At 38.5% G+C, this 21,216-nt stretch overlaps 1 long non-coding RNA gene across 1 annotated transcript in view; it reads left to right on the top strand.

The window, feature by feature from the left end:
- Positions 1-17,429, top strand: part of LOC116624944 — a 140,528-nt gene extending 123,099 nt beyond the window's left edge. The window contains exons 3-4 of the long non-coding RNA XR_004297976.1: positions 16,078-16,114; positions 17,348-17,429. This is a non-coding gene — a long non-coding RNA (uncharacterized LOC116624944). The remainder of the gene's footprint in view (positions 1-16,077; positions 16,115-17,347) is intronic.
- Positions 17,430-21,216: the final 3,787 nt, after the last annotated feature.

The following is a 21,216-nucleotide window of genomic DNA, read 5'->3' as shown; positions in this document are numbered from 1 at the left end:
AAAATGAGATTTCAAGCCCCTTAAACTGATTCTGGGTCTTGCAGTTAGGCTGACAAATGACATTATTCTTGTAGAATCCGGCAAGTGCCAAAGTCCTTATCCTCAAAATCTGATGGCTTTGGATATAGATAAAAGGCTGAGTTTCCTAAAGGTGATGAGAACAATACCACCCAAAATGTTCCGTTGCCATTGTCTTAGGCTTATTTGGGGTAATTTTTCTTAAACTTTGTGAGGTGGCTGACAGCTTGAAAATCATAGTGCTCTTTGCATAACACTATGAAATATGGATGTATTTAATTCCAGTATTTGAACTAGGGACAATTTTACTGGCAGAAAATGACTCTATTATAGGTATGCGACATAAAATGTTGATGCAAAAAACAGACTCTTGAGGGAGGCACGATCTGTTGTTTCTGAGTTTTGCCATTAATATTCATTTACTGCTTGTTCATTTGTTTTGTTGTCTGCCTCACAGACAAGCAGTGCAAACCACCAAAGATTCAAGAAAAATTTATGGGAGGAAAATTTTAAATTGAAAAGATTCTATCCATTAAGTTATTGTTTCCTCTAAATTGGCAAGACTGACATTATTCAGTTTCAGCAGTGAAAAATCTTGGATCAGCATGTGGAACATTGATAATCTTTGAGAGAGTGGTTTGAAAGTTACAGATGGGAATTGGTACGATACAGGTTAAACATTTGAAACTCAGGATCAAGCACACCCAGATTTGAGTCCTCTATATCAGTTACTACCTGTGTGACTGTGGGCATGTCACTTAACCTTTCTTTGCTATACTTTTCTCCTCTGTGGAATGGTTATAATTGTTCACATCTGAGAATTATGTAAGTGAGAAAGTATATCATTAAGGATGCTTTGATTATAAGCAAATACATTTTGGGTAAATACAGGAAAAGTAATTTATTAGAAGGATATTGGGGCTTTAGAATGTCCACAAGAGCCTGCAGAATCAGGCATGGGGATGGGGTTGAACCAAAGCAGCTCTAAAGACTCAGAGACTAAAAAGATAGCAATAATTTTGTAACAAAAAACTAGTCTGAGCATGCTCAGTCAAATGGAATTGACCCACCACTGTCAGTCTCTTTGGCTCTCTGATCATGTTTGAAGTATCAGAGAGGAAACATCTAATTGTCCCCGATTGGGTCACTGAGGTCATTTCTTGTTCAGGAGTAAGGAACACCACTGATTACAGTTGCTCCACCTGGCAATATTCAGTGTGGTGAAGGCATGCCAATGAAGAGAAATGGGATACTGTTGAAAAGGAGAAGTGAATGCCAGATATTCGAAAACAAAAATGTCTTCCTTTTTTTCCCAGCTTTATTGAGGTCTGATTGACAAACAGCATTGTAATATATTTAAAGTGTACAATGTGATATGATATACATATACATTGTGAAAGAATTCCCACAACTGAGTTAATTAACACATCCATCCACCTTACATATTTACTTTTTTTTCCCTTTTTCCTTCAGTGAGAACACTGAAGTTCTACTCTCTTCACAATTTCAATTATACATATAGTATTATCAGTTACAGTCGCCATAAAACAAAATGTCTTCTATAGACGAAGTATGGAGAGTGCCTGATACATAGGAGATACACAGTATATGGCATTTAATCTACTTTCTTACCTAATTTAAGGCAATCAGATGGTTCACACTAGGTGGAGCTTATCTGGGATTCTAGATATTAGTTGGCACTCTTTGGGTATTAGCCCAATAAATTTTAAGAATGTGAGAAGCCCAGATCTCTGTGGTCTTCCATCTCCCTGGAATGAGACATGATTCACTCATGAAAGGGCTTCAAGAGGAATCCAAGAGTTTCTAAAGATGCATTTTCTCAAATCTGGGGCCCACTCAGGTAGCTAAAATAGAGTAACTCTGCCCAATTCACTATCTTAGTGATCTCTAAGGACTTGTGACTACATACATCATTGTTCCAAGATATACTTGAAGATCTACATTTGGAAGCATTATAAAAGAAAATCAGGTCTGTGATCACACTTCTGTTCCCCAAATTGTGCATCCTTTGATAGACCTTTTCAGAATAAGCATTGTCAAAAAGACCTCTTTTTATCGATTTATTGTAATCTACAAATATCTTGGAGAGTTTGGCAAATCTGAACCATCAGAATCTGATAATTCCATTGTTTCTCCTGGAGTGACTGGGAAAATTCACTTTGTGGACATATTTTCATTGCTGGCTAGACTCTAAAATCTTCCTTTTATCCCTCTTTCACTTCTTGCGCAGCTTGGTTATTTTATTTGATAAACCATAGTCCAGTTTTATTCTTATATATGTTTGTAATTTAAGGAGAACTTTCTAACTTGGGTCTTTTGAAACTCCAAGAACTTGCACTCTGATGTCAACATTTTAAAACAGATAACCCCGCATTTCCCTCCAGTTATAATTCAGGTAACAATGTAGGGGGACACTCTTTGTACTGGACTATACTTCTTCCCCATTTCACCTTTGTGACCAGATTCACCGTATCACCTCTGGAACCCTTCATTAAATTATCAGGACTCTACTGCATTTAGGATTGATTTGATAGGGGACTTGGAGGCCATCAGAACTACAGGGTCTGTATCACCAGCTTTCTTTTTCCGTTTTCCTTCTTAAGTCAAAAAATGACTTTGGTTTGTCACAGCCTGACCCATCTATTCAGAAGTTTCTTCCATTAACTCTTTTAATAGTCCCTTCTCCGGGGCTCTGACGAGATTAAAGTTATTTTCCCCCTAGAGGCAGGAGAGCTCCTGCCTTTTGCCATAATTCACTGGCTCCAGCTAATGGGCAGGAAAGGGGGAGGGGGAGGTTATTGCTAGACTAGACCACGCTTTGCAGTGACTGTGGGGTTATTGAAGAGGTGAAATAGTGGGCGTTCTTCTTTTCTTCTTAGGTCTTTGTTAGAATGCTTATTTTTGTCTTGGCATTCACTCTAGTCTATATAAGGGGCGCTGGGAGACACCCAGTCCTTTCAAGTACACCCAGTATTTCTTTCCCATACTTCTGGCTGAGGCCTGAACTCCCACAATTAGTGATTCATTCTTTCAATTTACAGTTTTAGATTTTCTAAAAATTTTTAGTAGAATAGCATATTGAGTCTTATGAGTCATTAGCATCTCATAAGAAAGTTATTTCACACTTACTAGATAACAGAATTTGAGCCAGAAAGATGAAAACAGTCAGGGTATAAAGAGTACCTGGATTCGTGGGAAAAGATGTGTCAGAAAAGCCCAGAAGTTGACAGCATCACTAAGAAAGCTTTTGCCAAACTTTAGGATGTTTAACCCAGAGCTGGCTGATATCTATCCCCCATACTCAAATATTGTCTGGATTCATAAGAGACATGGATACCTATTTTCTATTTCTTAGAATTAAATATTTACCAATCACTTTCAGGAAAGTATGTCCTATTCCTTTTTTAAAAAATGTATTTGTACACCCTCTCTAATCTCTTTTTCTTGCCATAACTGGGGAGGAGATTATGAGGAATGTTTCTAAAGGAGAAGTGATAGACACTACCAGACCACAGATAACATCAGAAGTCTGAAGGAATTAAAAACCAAGTGAAGTGAATTATGTTTCCAGCCATGTTTTAATCCCTAGCCCTGGGCTTGCCCTCCTGGCATAAAAAACTAGAAAAAAATTTTTAAAAAATATGAAACAACTGTTTTCAGACATTAGATAAAAAGCAGCACAAGACTATGATCCCTGGGGGAGAGGGGCAGTAAACAACCCAGGTGAGTCCTACAATTGCCTTGGCTTTCTGCTTGGAGGCATTTTTTGGATCACAATGTACAGATGGGAACACACGCAGAGAACAATCATCTGGCTGAGATGAAGATACAGCAATTGTACTTTGATGAGGATGAGGAGGCTTAAATTTGTTGAACAGAGTACCAGACTGGAGGCAACTACACAGAAAAAGAATCCTAGAAACCAGCATAGTAGTTCCCTTGAGCTGGTTGCTGAATACTAAGTTATGTACTTGTTGGGTAAGACTGTAAGACTGAGCAAAGAACAAATATCATGAAAAAAAAACCAATTGAGTAGCTACAAGATGAATATTCTCAAAAAGAAAACTAGGATATGTTCAAGATTCAATCTGTCAGATTAGAGAGAACCCAGAGGGTCACACTTTAATTGTAGAGATATAAACTAAAGTGAAAGCTACTCTACACACAACAAAATTTAAAATTCTTACTTTGAAAGGATTAAGAGGACCCCATGTAATTTAATTGCCTGCACAAAAAAAAACTCAATACTCTTTAAAGGAAGGCAACAAAATCAGTATTCAAAAATATAACATTTACAATGCCAAGCATCCAGTAAAAAGTAACCAGATATGGAAAAAAAATAAAGGCAGAAAAATGACCCATAATTAAGAGAAAAACCAATCAATAGAAACAGATGCAGAAATGATAGAAAGAACAGATAAAGAGCTATTCTAAACATAAAATAGCTATTATAAATATATTCAAGGACTTAAAGAATAATAAGAACATAATAAGGAGGGAAATGAAAGACATAAAAATGAATCAAATGGAATTTCTAGAGCTCAATAACAGTATCTAGAACTAAAAACTAACTGAATGGATAGCAGATTGTACACTGCAGGAGAAAATATCAATGAACTTGAAAATACAACAATAAAAGGTAGCTAAATAGATGTGAGAAAATATCAAATAGTATAATGTATGTAGCTGGAATCTTAGAAGGAGGAGAGAGTAGAGAAAATAAATATATCTGAATGAATAAGTTAAATTTTTCCCCAAGTTTGCTAAAAGCTGTACACCTCCAGATATAAAAAGCCTAACAAAACTCAAGCAGGACAAACCATATCGCAGGGCACTGTAATGAAATTACTGAAAACCAATGATAAAGAAAAATTTAAAAAGCATCTAAGAGGAAAAAAAGATACATTACATACAGGACAATAAAACAAACAAAACCTACAGACTTCCCATAAAAAATAATGTAAGTAAAAAATATCTTTACAGTTCTGAAAGAACAAAAACAAAAACAAAGACAAAAAGTCAAGTTCTCAGGGGTGCCTAACTGGCTCATTTGGTGGAGTATGTGACTCTTAATCTGGGAGTCGTAAGTTCAAGCCCCATGTTGGGTGTATGGCTTACTTAAAAAAAATTACAAAAAAGTATTAAAAAAAAAGTCAACCTCTCAATGTAGAAATCTAATATCAATGAATATACCTAGGGTAAAAGGAGAAGAATGGAAAAAGTATACAAAGCAAACTAGAATCATAGGACATTGCAGTGGCTGTATAAATAAAAGACAAAGTAGATTTGAGGACATGAAATGTTTTTGTGGACAAAATAAGATATTTTGCAATGATAAAAGGGTCAGTCAATCAAAAAGGAAAGCATACTAATCTTAAATATGACTGCAAAACTTGACATTTGACACTTACCTAACTATAATTGGAGATTTCTATACACCTCACTTGGCAATTGATAAACCAAGTCAAAAGAAAATTGGGATAATAAAAGTAGAGAAAATTTGAACATCATTATCAACTAGCTTAATTTAATTAACATATATACAAAAATGAAAGCATATATATCTTTTAAAGTGCACATAAATAGTCACCAAAATAGACCATACTCAGGACAAGAACAAGTCTTAATATATTTAAATCGATTGAAGTCATTCAGGGTATATTCTCTGACTACAATATAATTAAATTGGAAATAAATTTAAAAATATATTTCTAGGAAATCACTTAAAATTTGGAAAATTAGCAATAGACTTCTAAATACTTTATGTATCAAGGAAGAAATCATAGAGGCAATTAGGAAATATTTTGAACTTAATAATAATAAAGTCACAATATGTTACAATTTGTGGGAACACCTAAAACAGTGCGTAGAGGGAAAACATAAAATGTTTACATTAGGAGAGAAGTCTCTAAAAATCAATGATCTCCTGTAAAAGCTAAAAAAAAGAACAAATTATCTTAAAGTCAGTAGAAGAAAGAAAATAAAAATAATATTTGAAATTAATGAAATAGAGAGCAAAAAATAGAAAACAATCCATAAAGCCAAAAGTTGGTTCTTTGAAAAGTTAAAATTATTAAATATCTTGTTAGAATGACTAGGAAAAGGAAAATTACCAATACTGGAAATGAATGAGGATATATCACTACAGATTCTCCAAACATTAAAAAGATAATCAAGTGTAATTTTTTCACTTAATAAATTTTGAGCTTTTCCCCGTGGGGGGGAAAAATCAGAAAATATTGAACAACTTTATGTCGATAAATTAAGTTAGATGAGATGGAAAAAATCCTTTAAGGGATTATATTACCGAAAATGATACAAGAAGAAAGAGAATACCTGAAAAGCCCTACATCTATTAAATATATTGAATTCATAATTTAAAACTTTTCTACAGGGAACACTCTAGGCCCAAATTATTGAATTATATCAAATATCTGAGGTAGAAATAATACCAATCCAACACAAATTAATTCAGAAAAGACTTTCAAACTGAACTATGAGGCCAATATTATTTTTATACCAAAGCTGAACAAAGACATCACAAGAAAAAACTAAGACCAATATCCCTTCTAAACATAGATGTAAATATTCTTAACAAAATAGTAGCAAACTGAGTCCACAATATATAAAAAGGATTATAAGTTAAGAAATGAGATTTATGCCAGGAATGTAAGGTTGGTTTAGCTGAGAAAATTTTATATAGAAGAGCTATATTATATTTATGGACTAGAAGACTCAATATTGTTCAGATGTCAATCTTCCCAAGTTGAAGTATAAATTCATATCAATTTTATTCAACATTCCCACCAGGCTTTTTAAATAGCAGTTTATGAGCTGATTCTAATATTTATATGGATATAAAAATTCTAGGTGATTCAAACCATTTTTAAAAAGAATAAAATTTTAGGACTCACAGTATATGATTTTCAGACTCACTGTAAAGGTGTAGTCTTTGAGACAGAGTGATTGATGTAAGTATAGAGACATAGACCAGTAAAATAGAATATAGAATCTAGAAATAGATTTAAAAATAAATGATCAATTTGTTTTTGACCAAGTTGCCAAGGTATATGAATAGGAAAAGAATAATGCTTTCAACAAATGGTGCTGGAGCAATTAGATATCTCCAAAGAAAAACAAACAACAGCAATGAACCCCAAACCTTACCCCTCACCATATGCAAAAACAATTCAAAATGGATTATAAACCTAAATATAAATACTACAACTATAAAAATTCTAGGAAAAATGCATAGGAAAAATATCTGTAATTTGGGATAGGCAAATATTTCTTAGACAAGGCACAGAAATCTTGAAACATAAAAGAAAAAAATAATAATAGTTTGGACTTCACCAGAATTTTAAATTTCTGCTCTTTGAAAGATGCCATTGAGAAAATTATAAGAAAAAAAAAAGGCAAACATTACAAGGGTAAAATATATTTATAGCACATACATTGGACAAAAGACTTGTATCCAGAATAAATAAAGAATTCTTACAGCTTAAGAAAAAAAATGCCACAATTTAAAAAAAGTGAAATGTTTGACCAAACACTTCACAAAGGAAGATATAATAATGGCCAATAGGCACATTAAAAGATGCTTGACACCATTTGATATCAGGAAAATACAAATTTTTTTTAAAGATTTTATTTTTATTTATGAGAGAAAGAGAGTGAGGAGCAGGGGGAGGACCAGAGGGAGAGGGACAAGCAGACTCCATGCTGAGCATGGAACCTGATGTGGGATCCATCTCAGGACTATGAAATCATGCAAAACCAAGAGTTGGAGGCTTAACCAACTATGCCACTGAAGTACCCCAAGAAAACACAAATGTAAACAGTGCTACAATTATATACCTACCAAAGTTAAAAAGATAAAGCTAAAACATTATGCTGAAAAAGAGAAGGTATATACAAAAGAATAAATACCATGTGATTAGATGGTTTAGATAACAAAGGGGCACAAGGGAAATTTTGAAGGGTTATGGAAATATGATCTACATGGATTGGCAGGGTGATTACACAAGTCTGTATCTGTCAAAACTCACTAAATTGTACGCTTTAAATTGATGCATTTCATTATTGGTAAATGGTATCTCATTAAGTTTTATTTCAAAATTAACAAGAACACCTAAGGGGGGAAAGGGCTTTTTTTTTTTTTTTTTTTTTAAAGATTTTATTTATTTATTTGAAGAGAGAGACACAGCGAGAGAGGGAACACAAGCAGGGGGAGTGGCAGAGGGGGAAGCAGGCTTCCCGCCGAGCAGGGAGCCTGATGCGGGGCTCGATCCCAGGACCCTGGGATCACGACCTGAGCCGAAGGCAGACGCTTAACGACTGAGCCACCCAGGCGCCCCAGGAAAGGGCTTTAAAAGGACTTTTTATTCCTCAGTTAGACATGTCCTTAATTTGTTGGTCCTGAGGCAAGAGTATAAACAGAGAATCCTATATGTCTGAAGATTTAGGAAGTATCATATTGAGATAAAAACTCTTACATAAAATATGTTCTTAACCTCATACCTTCACTCAAATGCCTGAATTATGACCTGGAAGCCAGATTTGAGCTTAGTATTCTAGGACCCCATAACCTGGAGACTGTCATAGAGACTTTAGCTTTTAGTCCACCCCAATTCTCTTTCTATTTACCTATGTTCCACATTACTACGTGGACATCTCAACTTTTATGTCCAAATTCTGTCCACACGGCCGACAAACCACTGCCTATTGGCCATTCTTATGGGGTTGCACACTAAGAGTGTAGTTGGAAAGATAGAAGCCAGGAAGAGGCACACACAGGCCCTGAATAGTGGCTTGGGTCATTTGGGTGGGAAATTACATTCTCACAATGTGATCTAAGAGGGACATGGGATCCAGTTGAGCACTAGTCCTAGTCCCAGGGACTACTTGTCTGAAGGGGGATTGTGGCTGGATGACAAGCAGAAGAGAGCCTCTAATGCAGGGTTCCAGCCAGGCCCTAGACCCCTCCCTCCCTGGCTTGTTAAATATTCTTGCCAGGAAACTATCATCAGACTTCTCCCTCCTCATTTTTAAAATAAAGGAGGGAAGCAGCAGAGGTAGAAGAAATAAACCTCATGTAGCCACTGTATAATTGAAGCTTAAAATACCAAATTGGAAGAGAAGGTAAGGTTCAGATGGGGAAAGAATAGGTAAGTATGTTTAGGGCAAGAGGCTATTCAGGTTATAGGTATAGGGCAGAATGCAGGCATTGATGTTTTTGAGTTCAACACCAAAAACTGTGTGGATGCCACAGCAATTATATCAAGAGTTAAAAGTTTAGGAGTCTCAGTACATAGAGAAGAATAATTCTTCCTTCCAATCCTCCTTTTATCTTCTTTCTTCCTTTCCTTCCTCCCTCCCTCCTTCCTTCCAACTATGTATTGATATGAATCAGTTTGGCACAAGTCTCTGTAGTTGAGCAAAGCAGTGTAACCCATGGTACCTATTCTTGAAGGAATCTACAAACCAGTTGGTGAAATAAGATATAAACATGTAAAAAATAAGTCAACCAAGGCATATTATGATGCAATGTATTATTGGCTGTAAGATGCTAGGATAGAGGGATCAGTGTGAATTAGTATAGTTAGAAAGTACCTGATATTCAAGTTGATCAGTAAATTGAGTTGGGAAAGCTGAGTAAAAATTATGGAATTGGGGACAAGAGATACTCTCAGGAGGAAATGGCATCAACAAAGACTCGATTATGGGAATAAACATGGCAGGTTTTAGGAAAGTGGACTAGATCAGTCCAGCTATAGATGAATATGCAAATAAAAGAAAAGGCCTAGGTTTTGAAGCTAGAAACTTGAACATAAATTGGGAAAGTTAAGTTGGGGACAGATTATAGGAAATACAGTCCTATAGTAAATATGCAGTCACCAACACTGAAAATATCTGGTATACTTGAAAGCTTACAGAATTTGTCCCCATACATTATCTAAGCTGATCTTTATGAACTTTGGAGGATATTTTGCAAATGAGAAAAAAAAATGTCTCAAAGAAGAAAGTGACTTGCATAGGTTTACAGTGCTAGCCATGGTGGAGTCAGGACTCAAACCTGGGTGTCTGGGCTTTAATACTTAAACTCTTACCTTGTTGGGATGCCTGGGTGGCTCAGTTGGTTAAGCGTCTGCCTTCGGCTCAGGTCATGATCCCGGGGTCCTGGGATCGAGTCCCGCATCAGGCTCCTTGCTCAGCAAGGAGTCTGCTTCTCTCTCTGCCCCTCCCCCTGCTTGTGCTCTCTCTCTCTCTCTCTCTGACAAAAAAATAAACAAATCTTAAAAAAACACAAAACAACACTTACCTTGTTAAATATGACCTCCTACATAACATATGCCCTAGTTACTCTCACTAACGAAAATTTCATCTTTTATAGGGCACTCCACCTGTGTGTTTGTCTTGTTTCCTCCACTGGGCTATAACTGTTCTGAGGATTGGAAGTGTATCTTCCGCTTGTTTTCTATCTTCCACAGGGCAAAGCATAGTGCTGGACTCATAGGGGATATTCAATAAATTAATTAGGAATGAATGGATGAATAAATGAATGAATGAATGAATGCATCACGTAAGGAGTTGAAATACAGGAAGAGACTGGAACAAACTAAACATTAGAGTCACCTAGTTGAGTATCTAAATCTACTAATGCCTAGGATCCATACCAGAGATTTCTTGTTTGTGTTGGATTCTTCCACATATTGCAAAGGTTACCATCTAGGCTTCCCTTAGGCCTTCCCCAGCCAAAGTTATATCACCATATAAGTGCATTTGAAATGGGGGCTACACGTTTTCTTTAAATGGAGATATGGGCAACTCAATTCTTTTAGGACAGAAATAGATCGTGTATAATTTCAATAAATTAAACAAAAATGAACAAGGCTTCTGTAGCTAAAGGTGTCAGGTTTTGGGATGAGTGAGCTCGTGACAGGTCTGGAAAATGTAAGAGGGATGACTTCTTTTTCCTCTTGCCTTTGTAATATTTCCAGTAACCGTGCCATTAAACTCCTTAGATAACATTAAACATTATTTAACAGAGAGCTCTAATGAACAATGAAGTGAGAGCCTCCTATCTGGACCATCCACACAGTATGCATACTAAACAGGCACGTTGGTGTTCATCCCAGGATCTCCGCGTGGTACACAGGGAGAGAAAGCAGGAGAGCAAGGAACTGAGACAGAGGGAAAGGGGGAATGTGAATTTCCAGATGACAATGTGAGTGAGCTAGTTTTCCTTAAGCCCCTCCAACTTCATTCTCTGAATATTCCTGCCCTTGTGTGGTTCTTATAGGTTTGGAAACAGAGTGCAAAGGCCTGACAGTAACAGCTGTTAAAGACTCCCTGCAGATGAAAATGAAAGCCAAACTAGCATGCACATGTGAAGGAGATTATCAACCAAATGTGTTGATTTTATCCCTGGGTCTTTGCTGCAAAAAATATATGTTTCCTGAATAATAATGATGTCTTCCACTCCCATCATGCCTTTCTTTCTAGGACTCCAAGAGATTCTATTTTGTCATTTGTCCATTTATGGGGAAGAAGGGAAGAAAGAGTACAAATATTTCCTAGGGTGACCAACCATCTCAGTTTGCCTGGTTTTAGTACTGAGATTCGGTCTCATGGCATCCCAGGAAAGCCCTCAGTCAAGGGCAAACTGGGACAGTTGGTCAACAGAATGTTTTATGTGAGATTTCTGAGTTCTACTGTGACACAGTTCCCTGGATTAGGGGTAAGAGGACCTTTTATTGTTTTTTAAACTTATATGACATAAATAAGGTATATTTGTTAAAGAAAAATTAGGAAGTGTGTGTGTGTGTGTGTGTGTATGTGTGTAGAGAGAGAAAGTGTGTATATTTATATTTTGCATACATGTATGCATACACATGCGCCCACATGCACTGCTTTGTTATCTGTTTTTCATTCTTCATGTAACTTAGCATGAATATCTTTTCAAGACTATACTGTATTTATAGCTATAATTATTTTTTAAAGCTGCATGGTGTCTCACTGTAAAACTATTCTATGCTTTATTTAGCCAATCTCCAACGTTTGTCTCCATATAGATACACACACAAACCAGATTTTTGCTTTTAAAAATAGAGCCGTGAATAACACCATTATCGTATATAATTGAAGGTTTTCTGATTACGCTTTGGTGATGTCAATGTCTGCATAGCTTATCCTTCCAAAATCCCAACTATCTTTTTTTTTAAATTTTATTTTATTATGTTATGTTAATCACCATACATTACATCATTCGTTTTTGATGTAGTGTTCCATGATTCATTGTTTGCGTATAACGCCCAGCTCTCCATTCAATACACGCCCTGTTTAATACCCATCCCCAGGCTAACCCATCCCCCCACCCCCCTCCCCTCTAGAACCCTCAGTTTGTTTCTCAGAGTCCATCGTCTCTCATGGTTCGTCTCCCCCTCCGATTTCCCCCCCTTCCTTTTTCCCTTCCTTCTTCTTTTTTTTTTTTTTAACATATAATGTATTATTTGTTTCAGAGGTACAGGTCTGTGATTCAACAGTCTTACACAATTCACAGCGCTCATCACAGCACATACCCTCCCCAATGTCTATCACCCAGCCACCCCATCCCTCCTACCCCCCACCACTCCAGCAACCCTCAGTTTGTTTCCTGAGATTAAGAATTCCTCATATCAGTGAGATCATATGATACATGTCTTTCTCTGATTGACTTATTTCGCTCAGCATAATACCCTCTAGTCCCGTCCATGTCGTTGCAAATGGCAAGATTTCATTTTTTGATGGCTGCATAATATTCCATTGTATTTATATATACCACATCTTCTTTATCCATCCATGTCATCTGTTGATGGACATCTTGGCTCTTTCCATAGTTTGGCTGTTGTGGACATTGCTGCTATAAATATTGGGGAAGGAAACAGGCATCAAAATCCAGGAGGCACAGAGAACCCCCCTCAAAATCAATAAAAATAGGTCAACACCCTGACATCTAATAGTAAAACTTATAAGTCTCAGAGACAAAGAGAAAATCCTGAAAGCAGCTGGGGCCAAAATCCCAACTATCTTAAAATGGGTTTCCCTGAAACAACTCCTAAGACAGGGATTTGGGGATAGGTGATTTATTTAGGATGTGATTCTAGGAAGCCCAGTAAGTGAGACAAAAAAAAATAAATGCCAATCACAGGTGAATTACTGAATGGGTTTCTTGTGTGGGAACTGGGGCTCAGTACAACTAAGGACCTTCTGAGAAATTGTAGAACATACTTCAGAACCGTATGTCAGAGGGGTAGTGAGGTTGGGGGATTTTTCCACTAATTCCCTTCCCTCATTGACTGGAAGTCACTTTGGGGACATTAGCTCCCCACCTACGTACGCCAAGGAAATGCCTGTGGTCAGAGAACACCCCCAGGCAGAGAGGCGGAAAACTACTTGAGAACTGCCTAGGGTGAACTCCACGGTGGACCAAGGAGGTAGAGGAGGGCACCCACAGTATCTGCCCTACTACCTCTCAGTCCCTGGCTTTCTCTTCTTTGATGATGTTGTGTCCCCCCTACCACAGCATCTGTTGCCAGCAGTTTCTACATTGCCTCAAAATACCCCACTGTCTAGCTCCCTCCTGGCTTTCTCACTCCCTCTGGTACCCCAACACAACAATTATTTTATCGCACTGAAAGTTGTAATACATTGATACAACTATTTTTTCTCTGTCACACATCCCCTTCAAGTCATCATTTCCATCCTGAGCCATCATCATAATCACACCCTTGTATATTTCCTCAACTTTTTGTCTCTCCCTCTCTCTTCAAATTGTACTAGTTTGGCAAAATCCCATTCTTTAGTGAAGTCCAAATCTCTGTCTAATCTGTGTGCATAGCCTCAGCGTATTCTAGGCATATCATCTTCTCTTTCCTTCAACCTCCAAAATCCACCCCAACCTCACACTCAACCGATTATGTTGCTTCCTACTTTGAGAAACTGAATCACTCAGAAGAGAACTTTCCAAGCTTCCACAATGCAGCCATCCTCCTTCTTCATCTGTGCCCTCCTGTTACTTTTTGTTTGAATAAGCAGCTCAGGGTCTTATATCAAGGATCCTATCCCTTCTTGCTTACTTGAGGACATAATTCTTTGTTCTTTCCCCTACATCATCCATTTTTCCCTAGACTATTTTCATCAAGGCACAAACATGGTATTTCTCCTGTCCTAAAAATACGTTCTTGAGACCTCAAGCCCCTCTCACTTTTGCCTCCTTTTTTTCTCCCCTTTATAGTAAAACACCTCAAGATTGTCACTTATATTTACTGTCTGCAATTATTCTCCTTATCTCCTAAATCAATGTCAATCAACGTTCCATCACCACCACTGCATCAATCTCCTCTTGTAAATGCCAGCAATGGCATCCATGTTACTAAATCCAATGGCTGATTCGCAACCCTCACCTTATTTGACTCTTAGCTGCATTCGAGTCAAGCTTATCACTTTCTCTCCCTTGATATATGCTCCCCACTCAACAGTATTACTTTTTGGTTATCGTTTTACCTCACTGATGTCTTCTTCTCAATCTTCCTCCTCATCTTTGCAAGCTCTACAGTTGGAAATGCCTGGGCTGAATTCGTCACTGTCACTATTCTGTTTATATCCCATTCCAACATCTACTCTTTATCTATTCTCATGTCTTTAATTGGGCTCCTGGCTTTAAGTACCATATATCTGCTGGGAAGCCCAAATTTATATCTGTAGTCTAAACCTCTCCCTGACCTCTGGAATAATAAACCCAACTCCTGCTCAAGAGCTCCATGCAAAAATCCAAAAGGCATATCAAATCTCTGATGCCTAAACCCAAACACTTGATCTTCTCATCCAAACCTGCTCCTTCATCTCATCTTTCCATTTCAATAAATAGAAACTCCATCCTTCCAATTGCTCATCAAAAAAACCTTGGAGCTATCTGTATGCCTATGCTTTTCTCACATATTATCGCAAATCCATCAGCAAATCTTATAAGCTCCCACACTCAAACTACACACAGAAGTCGACAACCAGGCTGGTCCAAGCTGCTGTTATTTCTTGCCTGGATTACTGTGATAGGCTCCTAACTGGTCTTCTGCTCCTGGCCATCCTCTGTAAAATTTAATCTCAACTCCAGAGCCGAAGTGATTCTTCCAAGAATTGAATCACATTGGCTATTCTTTGTTTAAGACCCACTAATAACTTCAGGACCCACTCAGTAAAAGGCTATAGGGCTTGGCCTAGTCAAACCCCACAATATCTCCACAACCTCAACATCTCCTCTCCTCCCCCTTTCCCATTTTACTCCAATCCCAGTGACCTTCTCTTTATTCTTCAGTTGGGCCAGACACACTCCCACCCCAGTATTTTTGTCCTTGCTGACATCTACAGAGTGCACTCCCTCTTCTACTGAAATTACTCAAATTTCATTCCTCAGGTCTTCACTGACTACCTTATTTAAAATTGTAGCCACCACTCCCCCATGACCCCCCCACTCCCTTTTTACCATAGCACTTCTCTACACATGGACTGATGTTTTTAAAACACAGTCATTTATTTTTTATATCTCTTTCTCCTAGAATTCAAGCTTCATAAAAGCAAGGATTTTATCTCTTTGGTTCTCTGTGCCTAGAAAAGTGCTTGGCGTGTAGGAGGTGTTCAACTGATATTTGTTGAATAAATGATTAAATGAGACCCTGGTTTGTCTCCCAAACAGGTTTTTCTGTTTATTAGCTGTGTGACCTTAGGCAAGTCCCTGGGACATTCCAACACTATTTCCTCACCCATACAATCATATAGCAACACCTAATTTATGGTGCCGTTGCAAGGAGTCCTGTGTGTAAAATACCCCTTTGCAACACTTGGCATGAAGTATACATTCAATAAATATCCACTGAATCTATTTTCCCTAAACAGAGATTACCAAAATTACAATATTTATTTCTCCTGTATTTCTCACTCTATTGCCTGCCGTCAAGCATTTTCACCTCTGCTTTCTATTTTCCATGCATTTTGCTGAGCCAGTAGCAACTGTTGACCTTGGCCTGAGCAGCTGACAATGGTGAGTATATTAGTGCCTAGTGTCAGATAATCCTTCCTTCCTTCCTTCCTTCCTCCCTTCCTTCCTTCTTTCCTTCCTTCCTTCTCTTTATTGTCGACCTAAACGACCATGTGTAGGTAATGTAAAAGATGTAATAGACTTTAAGAAAAACTTTCCCATGAGCTTAAAAATTAATTATGAAGCTAAAATGTCACCCTTCAAACAGTCAGATATGAAGCAAAAGGACTCAGATCTAGTATTAGATGTATGGAGGAATGAAGGTCTAGATGGGTACAAATTTAGAGAAAGCTCCCTTAAGAGAAGTAATACTTACCTTAACCCTGAAGGATGGATAGGTATATCGTTCACAGTAATTAATATTAACTGCAGCAACAAACCCCCAAAGAAGAAAGCACAGTAAGTGTTTAGTTATTGCTTATGTCACCGTTTGATGTGAATTGAGGGGCTCTTTCTGGTCAGTCCTCTCCCAAACGACAATGCACATGATCTTCTAGATATGAGAGCTGCAGTATCTGGCTTCTGAGATCTTCAAGCACACCTTATCTCTTCTGGCCCCCGAATAAAGCAGTTTATGGGGCTGATACAGTCTTGATTCAGTGCGACCTTATTCAGAGAGTACTACTCTGCTTTGGGGAGGCTCGGGGGCTGCCATGAAAGGTTTTATGTTTCAGACATGTTTGAAAGAACCGAGCATTATAGCCAGTGCCCCAGACATGGTGTGTGGGTCTCAGGGTGTGGGATCGGAGAACAGTGGTGGGCCATGCTCAACCTTTATCCTATAAGACAAGCGAGAAGATTCCTGAGGCTGGCATGAAAATATATGGGTCTGTTGAAGAGACAGAAACATCTATAAATCAGGCAAACAGGTGTGCATGGGATTACAGGTTCATTAATGAAGCGATGGACCTTTGAAAGAGAGATTGCATTTCAGCAATTGTCATAAAGAGGTTTGTTTATGATGAGGACTGTGACCTTGGAGGCATCAGCACACTGCATCTCTTGAGAAGATCACAGTGCAATTATTACTCTAATGGGCTTCAAGCAAAGACTCGAAAGTAGCCACAAAGTTCCTATTTCCTGTCTCAGAAGGGTATGTGCAGGTGAGATATTGGGACTAACTCAAAGGAAAGGTATTGCTTAAAAACATTTCAGCAATGAAATGAGAAGACAAATGAGATTTCCAGGGAGAGGGCCCTTCCACTGAAAATTTATCTGTTTTTTTTTTTTTTTTAGTAATCTCTACACCCAGTGTGGGGCTTGAATGTACCACCTCAAGACCAAGAATCGTGCGCTCAGCTCCTCCGACTGAACCAGGCAGGTGTCTCGGCCCTTCCATTTAGAAGGGGATTCCATACCTTCCAAGATAAGCAGTAACTACTTTCCCTCTATGTGTCTCTCTTTCTCTCTCTCTATTCTGACCTTTAGCTTTTCCTCTGATACCATTTCTTTTTCTCTGTATTAGTTTTGGTTTTTCTGTCTATAAGTCTGTCTATGGACCTGCCTTATCTCTCATATCTGGTCATGTGCCTCTGTTCTAAGGGAGGATCAACTCTGTCCCACAGGCCATAAAATCCTTCACACTTTTATGAAATAATAATCAAGTGCCTATTTTTTTCCAAGATATTATGCTGGGCCAAAGAAAAAGAAACCCAAACCAAAGCCATTAATTCCATAGTCTCAGATGCAAGCAGGATGTTTTACATAAAAAAAAAAACAACCATCCAAAATGGGGACTATTCCAGTGGATATAACAGATGCTCTATAACCAGTTTGTAATTTCTGTAACAGTCTATACCAGACTAGCCAGACCTAGATTTTACTCTTAGCTACTTCTGGCTGTGCAACAGAATTCTCCAATGTCTTTTTGATGATCTACTTCAAGGCATTTTTATAGCAGCTGAGAGTTTACTTTACCTCAGTCTGAAAGAGGCAGTATCATCCACCCTTCTTGCTCTTAGTGAGAGAGATATGCAGAGATGAAGAAAAAGGATGAGATTATCTTCTTCTTTTTAAGGCTTTGTCCCAGAGAGGAGAGGAATTCCTACGAAAAGAACCTAATAATATTTCATATTTATTGAACACCTACTGTGTCCTGGACTGTGCTAAGCATTTTACAGAAGTCAACTCATTTAACATGTACAACAATCCTGTAGAGGAGGTGTTCTTATCAAGAAACTGAGGCTAAGTTCAGAGAGTAACATGCTGGAGGTCCCACCATTCCTCAGGAACAGAACCATGGTTCAAATACAATTTTTGACTCAAAAGTCCATGTGATTATGCAGCTCCTTTGGGCTGCACATTAACCTCACATAATTGTTGAGCAGTTCTCCATTTTATGGGTAGGGAAACTGAGGCTTAGAATTTAAGTATTTGACTAAGATGATATAGCTGGAAAATGGTTGTTTTGCATTTATACTCAAGCTTGTAGAGTACCAATGTACTCTACTCCTCAGAGTACTACTTTCTCATCATACTGCCTCCCGAATTCATTTCAGTCAAGATCTCTAGGATCTCTAGGATCTCTAACCTAGATCCCTGATAGTAGAGTTTATCTTTCTTCCCTTCAGTATCAATCACCAAATCGAAAATCATGTTTATTGTGATTTTTGAGTGTCTAGTATGCGTGAAGTCTGGTGCTCAGAACTGAAAGAGGTAGAAAGATAAGTAGCAACTCGTTCCTACTCTCTGGAGTGAGGGCCTTAATTGGAAAGCAGAGAGAGAAGCTTGTGATAAAGTTAAATGGCTTTTCCAGATAACCATAGAAGGCAAGTCATGAGGCAGGATATGATGAATGGGTGAAAGAACGTTATAGACAATCTGTGCTGTACGATTGCAGATGAGGGAGGAGTGGGGAGCAGATGGTCACTGCTCTGTGCATAGTACATCTTCATATATTTAAAGCCCATCATTAGGCCCTTTAGAAATCCCTTGGTTAGGATAAATATTTTCATCTTTCCTTGGGAATATTATTCCCCACTCCCTTCAAACTTTCCTTGCCTCTCCTCCAGCCATCCCAGGTTTCTTAGATAAGTTGGCATCTAAAACACAACTCAACAATATGAGTAAAGAGTCTTTCCTTTGAGGTCCTGTGTGAGGTGAGCCTTTGCCTCAAACCATGGGACAACTCACAGGCAATCATGAAAAACCACAGTGGTCCCAACATACTCTTGGTTCTGGTATCCCTGTGTAAGTGAAAATGTATCTGTAGGTATTGTCACATCAATCTTGAGATTGAAGGGCATGACCAGCCATATCCCCATGCCTGCAGTAGACAAGGATGGGGCAGGAGGGAGAGGAGGAGGCATGGAAAAATTCCCCAGCACTCCCTTGGCATCAAGATTTATCTTCCCATCCAGGTGGTGCTCAGCTTTGTAGATTCATTCTTGGATAACCTCTTTAAAATAGAAATACTCTTGACTCCTGTATTATACAATCTTCTCCTTATAATATAGGCCTAGGAATGTGTGTGTCAGGGGGAAGGGTAGTGGGATGTGAGATCATTGCTCCTGGCTGAGAAAAGGAGTCAGGAAATAAACACAAAAGACTCCAAGGGTGGAAGCAGCAAAATGCAGGTGGAGAGTCCCAGCGTAAACCTCACCTACTTCACCACCACGCCAGGGACTAAACCCTGGTGAAAAGTTCACAGCTCTGGAAATATATGCACCCATTTTTTTCTTTCTTTCTTTCTTTCTTTCTTTTTTTTTTAACCACCCTTCTGTCAAATGTCAAACACAAATCTTAGGAGACCAAAAGGTTAGGCCATCATAAATGCCCTCTATCTCAAATTGAAGATGACAAAGACAAGAAAAACAGACATGATAACCTTGAGAAGTTTTAGCTCCTGGACAGCTTTCAGGATACATGTTTCACAAGGGGTTGTTCAGAGTCACTTCTGTGTCCCTTCCTGTTGTTACCTGATAAGTTCAAGATACCTAGTTTGCTGAAAACAATTCCCTGTGAAGAAACTGCCAACATCTTTGATTCACATTTTCTGTGGATGTTAGAAACTTTCTCAAGAGCCATGAATTCCTTTTTTAGGGTGTATTTAGTCCTGTGATAGAGGACACAGCCACCAGCCCAGGCTGTTCCTTAGGCGCCCTTGACCAGCTAAGCGCTTGACTCACTGATCCTGCTAGAGACAAACAGGCAACGAGCAAGACCTACGGTCACATGGAGGTGTGGGAAGAGGACTCCGGTGCTAGACTAGGATGCAGAAGACCCAGAGCTGTAGCTGGGGATTAGCTATTGTCACTTAAATTTATTTACTTTCTGATACATTATCTATGAATGGTGCTAATAACATTATGACATATCCCCATGGATGTGTTGGGTTAAGATATTTTGTGTGCCAGCATATCAGGGAAATAGCATATTTCACGAAATAGTTTAATATAGGCCTCCAATTATTCAAAGCAAAGGAGTTTGTAGGGAGGGATGGGCCAGAGAATATCAAGAGAGAACAGAGTGATGGCTTCAGGACAGTTACCCACATCCTGAACAATAGTGTCTTTATTTTGATGGCCAAAGATATGAAGTTTGATCTTTCATGAGACACATTATTCCCAACTCAACTTTATATTGTCCATGCTATGCCTATAACAGTAGCTCACTAAAGGTTACATGGGTGGATGATTCACTGACTATTTTAAGGAGCCTCTAGATATTTTCCTCAAAGTGATGACGTGATCAACCATAGCAGGTTATATCTCAGACACCATGGAGGTGACCCCTTCCAAGGATGACAGTAGCGAACTCCCTGGAAGGACGCCATCTTGGAAATCTTTTCCACCTGAAACTCCTCAAAGCACAAGAGAATCTCACGCTGGCTGTGCGGGTGGTGTGCTTTATAGTCCCAGTCCTCTCCCACTTCCGCTCAAGCCCATCTGCACGCTGGTTCAGTGTGTAATCTTGCTGGCTGTAGGATTATTGATGACTGACAGCCATTCCCTGAGAACATCGGGTCCGCCTGTAGCCTGGCTGTGCATGGATGCTTTACAGTGACAGGATTAAGTGCTGAAGCTTTTCCAGGGACGGCCCACGTTCAGGATGTGTGTCTGAGATACTGTCAAACACGGCAGCCAGGGGATGGCTACTAGGCACTG

Source organism: Phoca vitulina, unplaced genomic scaffold, assembly GCF_004348235.1.
Source record: "Phoca vitulina isolate PV1807 unplaced genomic scaffold, GSC_HSeal_1.0 scaffold71, whole genome shotgun sequence".
Taxonomy (NCBI): Eukaryota; Metazoa; Chordata; class Mammalia; order Carnivora; family Phocidae; genus Phoca; species Phoca vitulina.
The sequence above is the reverse complement of the archived record's forward strand: the minus strand, read 5'-3'. Positions and strand labels throughout refer to the sequence as shown.